This window comes from Populus euphratica, unplaced genomic scaffold, assembly GCF_000495115.2.
Source record: "Populus euphratica unplaced genomic scaffold, PopEup_1.0 scaffold263.1, whole genome shotgun sequence".
Lineage (NCBI taxonomy): Eukaryota > Viridiplantae > Streptophyta > Magnoliopsida > Malpighiales > Salicaceae > Populus > Populus euphratica.
In genome coordinates, this window is record NW_011500061.1 from 54,894 (window position 1) to 62,570 (window position 7,677).

Consider the following 7,677-nt stretch of genomic DNA (forward strand, 5'->3'; position numbering starts at 1 on the left):
ATAGATCACTCCATCTTGATCTTAGCTCTTCAAGGAATAAATGGAGTCGAGAATTATAAAACAAAACTTTTTTACTAATATCAACTTTTTGATAATTTTCATAAGTTTTGCAGAATGCATGCGTGTCCTTGAACATGGTGGGCTAATAAAATCCACATTGTAAGATTTTTGCAATCGTCTTTTTTTGACGAGAAATGACTCCCACATGCCTCAGAATAAAAAAAAGTTAATGACACTACTTACCTCATTGTCAGGAATGCATCTTTGAAATATTTGATCAGGACAGTGTTTGAATATGTAAGGGTCATCCCAATAAAAGTTCTGCACTTCGTTCAAAAACTTACTTTTGTTTTTAGTACTCTAATAAGTTGGCAAATCTTCTAAAGAAAGAAAATTGATAAAATTAGCAAACCAAGGTATTGATCTAAAAGAAAGTAAAGATTCATCAAGAAAGTAATCATCAATTGGTGTGATGTCGGATGTTGAATCTATTATCACTTTTAACAAAAGATCCGCATCAATATTTTTGGTGCCTTTTTCATCCGTGATTTCTTCCTAAATAAATCATTTGCCAATCTCAGATTCATCAAACTTTGTTTTACTCAAGGTAGATTTAAATTTATTATAAACTAATTCGCTAATAAGATCTATTTCCTATGAATCATTATCATCTCCAGGTTATTTATAAATATTGAAAATATTCATCTCCAATGTCATGTTTCCAAATGATAGCTTCATCAGTCCATTTCTACAATGAATCAATGCGTTAGAAGTTGCAAGAAATGGATGTCCTAAAATAATAGAAAATGAATTAATACTTTAACATGTTGTGTGTCCAAGACAATAAAATCTATAAGATAAATGGATTTATCGACTTGTACTAACACATCTTCAACTATTCCTCTATACACTGTTACAGATCTATCAGCAAGTAAGAGAGTTACAGAAGTTGGTTTTAACTCACCTAGATTGAGACTCTAAAAGACTGAATATGGAAATAAATTCATACTAGCTCCAAGATCAAGTAAAGCTCTTTCAATTTTATGTTCTCCAATAAAGCAAGAAATTATAGGACAATGACACGACTAAAAGATTGATGTCTTCTCCCAAGTGCAGAAGTGTCGAAGTAATAAATAACCTAGTAAGACTGGGGTCAAACCATAGGGAGGTTAATTGTATAAATTATAAATGACAATAATACAACAATAACAACAACAACAACAACAATAAAGAAAAAAAAGGAGAAGGAGAAGAAGAAGATGAGAGCTTTGAGATGGAATATTAATATAAGGATTAAACAATAATAATAACAAATGTCAATGTTAAAGGTTCCACTAATGGCATGTCAAAGAAGTATAGTATAAATTCTTATTATTCAATTGAAAACCACACACAAAGGAGGTTCCAATCAGATTATAAATTGTTAACATGAACAAATTAGTTATCTTATTCGATTAATGCTAATACTTGTAAATCTCGCCAGACATTTATGATTATAACTTATGTTAACAACAAATCAAGTTCCTTTTATAGCTCAGGTGTTGGTTATACCATATAGTATGAGCTATAAGAGTGGCAAGTATTTGTTGTACCAAGTGTTATACAACATAAATCTAGATTAGTCATTTAACAAGCAAAGTATTAAAGGGTGAACAAGATAACAAATACCAAACATGTTAGTATCAAACATTATAGTCCATACTAAGTTTACACTATACTTATTCTTACACCATTAGTGCAACTTTTTCACATTGAAATAATAAACTTAACTAAACATAATGAAAGAAAGAAAAATAAATAAACAAAATAAGAAAATAAATAAGATAAAAGTTAACTAAGAAAATGAAAGGAAATGAAAGGCATAAACTTGATATTAATGAAAGCAAAGCATAAACATTACAAAAAATAGAAAGAGCATGATCTTGATCTGGAAACCAAGATACCTAAATGCATGACAAATGCCTTCTTTTATAGGCCAAAATTGGAAACTATTAATTTGATGACTAATTGATGAGTGGGTGACCAACTCTTGACTTGGTGATAATCTTTATCTTCTTTTGTCTGCCCAAAACGTCATTAGTAACGTCAAAATTGGAACCACTTGAAACATGAAAGTTGTAGGAAATTATCTCAGATTTTTTATGCAAAACATTGAGGTTATTTGTGCTTCTATAACTCTAGATATGGGCCAAATACTGAACAATGCTCGGGCTGAAGGACAGATTTAGACTTTTTTGTTGTTGCTACAATTTAGACTTGGCCTTTTTAAGTTTGGGCTCCATATGAAAGTTGTAAGCCTATGTCTTACCTTTTCATCCATATAAAGTAGACCTAAATATGAGATCTACAGCTCTAGATATGACCCAATTACTGAATAGTGTTCCGGTTTGGACTGCACCGACATCTCTTTTCTAAGTTTGACCATCTCTTTATCCTTTCAATTTTAGTTCTTAAATTCATCAATCAATCCTTTTATTTATGTGATAGGTCTACATTTAAAATAAATATTTACCATAAATTAAAGGTATCTTATATTATTAGATATGTTATTATAAAACATGCTTTAGTTAAGGAGTTATTGATACTTCAAGTGTGAAATAATGATATAAAACCTTAATAAAAAATACACTTTTAAGTACTAATCACCCCCCCAACCAGCTTATTACTAGTCTCTAGTAATCAAAGCATTAAAATAGAAAAACAATTTACAAATTCCATAAAGCAAGGTATTCATCATTCAACTTCTATTAATCTATATAGATAAACAAACTCTCATTAAACTTATATATCTGCTCAATACCTCTTAAACAAGATATTAATAAACCTTTCTTTTGTGTTCAATATATCAACACATAGTTATGGGTCTTTACTTAGAAGAAAACAAAATTCTTATTCTAATGTTTAAGGTTAACTTGGGTTAGGATTTTTTTTTGTTTTTTTTTTAAATATATATATATATATATATATATATACATGTAACTTAAAACACAATGCATCTTTAACCCATGTAACAAGCTTTCGGCTAATGACTCCTATACTAGTTGGTCTTAGGGCTTTATTAACCCATGTAATGAACTTTCGGCTAATGACTCCCAAACCAGATGGTCTTAGGGCATTAGGTGTTGAGACACCCCTACGAGCTTAGTAACTCGGGTTGCAGATACTGATACGTAGATAGTGCAATGTTTAATTTCCTTAAGCTTTTCTCCTCAACCCATGTAACAAGCGTTGGGCCAATAGCTCCCAAGTCACTTGACTTTAGGGTATTAGGTATTAAAACACCCATTCGGGCATAATTGTTTAGGTTAGGGAGGCTACGAAACCAAACTTATCTAATTTTTATTATCATTATTTTTTTTACTTTTTTTTTCAAACTATATACTATCCGTTTCCCTTAATTGTTACCTTTAACAAAAGAACATAAATAATGTAATAATTCAATGTGCAACCTACAATCATATGTTAAAGTGTGTGTGTGAAAATTAAGGTTTAAGAATACATGTCAAATGAGTATATGAGCAAAATTAAGTGATAATAATATGAAAGTTTATAAATCTGAATATTTCAAGAAGTATTATAATAGATCTTGTTAAGAATGGTTACTAAGATGCGTCTCAAGAGTCACTTTAACAAAAGAGCTCATTTACTCTACCATCTTAGTAACAACAATTTTGTACATGCTTTATGAAATGGAAAATATTTTTTTTTATTAACTACTACCCTCTCTTCCTAAATAAAACGAGACATTGTTCTTAATGTCCTAAGGTAGAAAGATAGAGTACAGAAGACATCACCTGAAATAATAAATACTGACAAACCTGAAACACACTTAAACAAATATAAAAAACTACAAAACACAATAATAAAAGCAAAAGACACAAAGATTCACAAATGAAGACTCAAATCCAATTTAAGCTTTTTACGGCTTTCCTTAGATGACCAATTTATATAACTCATTGAAGGATCAATTACAGGAATGAAAGATTGTAGTTGGTCAATCAATTGTTCAGCAGTAGCACCAGAGATTATGATTTGTCGTGCAGAAGATGTTAGAAATTCCTGTTCCACAGCATGATCAAGAAAAGACAAGAACTTATCATAATAACCATTAACATTTAACAGATCTATGGGTTTATGGTGAATATGTAGTTGGGCCCAAAAGGAAATATGAAAGATCTCTTCCAATGTGCCTAGACCACCTGGTAAGGCAATGAAGGCATCAGCATGGTTAAACATTGCATTCATTCGAGCAGACATTATGGAGACCTATAGTTCCTCTCCAATTGTTTTTCCAATTATGTCCCTTTATGCTAAAGCTTCGAGAACGACCCCTAAAACTTGATTACCTCCTAAAAATGTAGCTATTGACACACCTTCCATTAACCCAAGACTGCCTCCCCCATACACTAAATGAATCTTTCTATCAACTAGTATAGGTAGTTGTGATTGTGGCTCACATCTTCCCTTGGTTTTACATTCAAGAACAACTTAAACATCCTTTATGGGTCAGGGATAGGCTTCCCATCTAGTTTTCTTAAAAACTAGCAAACAGGGTCTTCTTTAGTCAAATTCCCAAGATTAAGTCAATCATGTTCTTTATGAAAATGGGGCCATAAATCATGAATTGCACGATGCACATCTCCGCTAGGATGCGTCTCAAGAGTTAATAAAAGATTATATAAATAGTCCTTACTCAGGCCATCCTTAATGAATTGTATTTTATCTTCACGGTTTATAGATATCATTCCTAAAGAACAACATTATGCATTACAAGTCCATCTGGCATGTCGAAGACAGACTCTCAGTCGTTTTGCAAGACGTTTCTTGGCAAAAGTGTTTCTACCTGTTTTAGGCATATGTGAAATGAAGGAATTAGAGGACTCAAATGATAATCGGACCTTTGCTTCAATCAACCAGCGAATATCTTCAAGAATTCCATGATTCATTAACAACCTCAATTTTGCACACCTAGCATGGTAAATTTTTGTAATCGCATTCTGAGGCAGAGCAGGAAAAAACTTTTTCAATTTTTCAAGATTATTGTCCATTATCAAATGAGAATTAGAAGAGAGATTCTAAGAATTGCACAAATATATACACATATATCAGTTATTATGGGAAACTGAAAAAACTGACTTAAGTCACGGAGTACCGTTATCCGTCATTTGACCGGGGTGATAGAAACTAGCAAAAATCACTCAAAAAGAAACACAAAAACAATGTGAGAAAAATAAAATAATCAATCTTTATCTATAAGATTATTCAAACCAATTGATACATTTTTACTGGAAAAACTATCAAAGTAAGCTTTCAAATGATGTCCATTTATCTTAAAAACATTGTCATTCACTAAATTCTCAATATCAAAGGCCCCATAAGGATGCACATGTTTCTTAATAAATAGACTGCCCCATTTTGATCTTAGCTCTCTAGGGAATAAATGGAGTTGAGAATTATAAAACAAAACTTTTTTACCAGTATCAACTTTTTGACAATTTTCACAAGTTTTGCAGAATACATGCGTATCCTTGAATATGGTGGGCCAATAAAATCCATTTTAAAAGATTTTTCCAGCTATCTTTTTTGACGAGAAATAACTTCCACATGCTTCAGAATGACAAAGTTGAATAACACTAGTTACCTCATTGTCAGGAATGCATCTTTGAAATATTTGATCAGGACAATATTTGAATAAGTTAGGGTCATCCTAATAAAAGTTCTACACTTCGCTTAAAAACTTTTTTTTGTCTTGGGCACTCTAATCAGCTAGCAAATCTCCTGAAGTAAGAAAATTGATATTTTTTTTATCATACCAAGGCATTGGACTAAGAGAAACTAAGGATTCGTCAGGAAAGTAATCATCGATTGGTGTGATGTCAGATGTCAGATGTCAGATGTCAAATTTGTTGTCGCTTTTGACAAAAGATCCGCATCAACATTTTCGGTGCATTTTTCATCTGTGATTTCTTCCTCAAAATAAATCATTTGCAAATCTTCCTCATAAGTACCTGCAATGTCCCAATTTTGAGCATTTTCAGCTAACAAGTGTAAGTACTCCATTATTTCATCAGGGTCTTTATCTTCAAAAGTTCCATTGCATATCAATTCAACTATTTGCCTATCTCTAGGTGTTAACCCTGCATAAAAATATGAAACTAATCTCTATATTTCAAAACCATGATGAGGGTAAAGTATTAAGCAAGTCTCAATACGTATCCTAACATTGGTAAAATGTTTCTCCTGGTTTTTGAGTGAAAATGGTGATTTGTCTTTTCAAAGAGTTTGTTCTGTGAGATGGGAAAAACTTCTTTAAAAACTGTTGTTACATTTTATCCCAAGCATGAATGGATCTTGGTCTAAAATTTTGTAGCCATGTTTTAGCTTTATCTTTTAATGAAAAAGGGAAAAGCTTTAATCTGATGGTGTTCATGCTACAATTTGAGTCATTATGGGTGTTACAAACCTCTTCAAATTCTCTTAAATGCAAGTATGGATTTTCTAAATCTAAGCCATGAAAAAAAAGTAAAAGTTGAATAATGTCTGGCTTAAAATTAAAATGAGATGCATCAGGAGGAAAAACAATATATGATGGTGCACTTGTTCTTGTGGGATTCATGTGGTCTTTAAGTGTTCTAACATGGTTATTCTCATTCTTCTTATTATGAAGTGATTAATCTTCTTCGGTCATATTTTCTAAAAATGATAAGGATACCCTAAAAAGTCTACCACTTGATGTACGTGACCACATTCTCATACACGTGTAGGAATAGAATAAAAGAAAGAAAAAAACAAAAAAAGAGAACAAAACAAAAAAAAAACAAAGTTATATAAAAGAAAAGTGAAAAGAGAAAATAAAATAAATATTATAATTTGTATAAGAACTTACCTCCGGGCAATAGCGCCAAAAACTTGACACGACTAAAAAATTGATATCTTTTCCCGAGTGCAAGAGTGTTGAAATAATAAATAACCTAGTACGACCAGGGTGGAACCACAAGGAGGTTAATTGTATAAATTATAAATAACAATAATATATCAACAACAACAATAACAACAAAAACAACAACAATAATAATAATAATAATAATAATAATAACAATAATAATAAGAACAACAACAACAACAACAACAATAACAACAATAATAATAATAAAGAAAAAGAAGGAGGAGAAGAAGAAGAATATGAGAACTTTGAGATGGAATATTAATATAAGGATTAAACAATGATAATAACAAATATCAAGGTTAGAAGCTCCACTAATGGTATGTCAAACAAATATAGTATAAACTCTTATTATTCAATTAGAAACCACACACAAAGGAGGTTCCAATCATATTATAAATTATTAACATGATCACACTAGTTATCTTATTCAATTAATGCTAATACTTATAAATCTCATCAGGCATTTATGATTCTAACTTATGTCAAGAACAAATCAAGTTCCTTTCATAGCTCAGGTGTTGGTTATACCATATAGTATGGGTTATAAGAGTGCCAAGTATTTGTTGTACCAAGTGTTATACAACATAAATTTAGATTAACCATTTAACAAGCAAAATATTAAAAGTAAACAAGATAACAAATATAAAACATATTAGTATCAAACATTAAGGTGCATATTGAGTTTATATTATGTTTATTCTTACACTATTAGTGTAACCTTTTCACCTTGA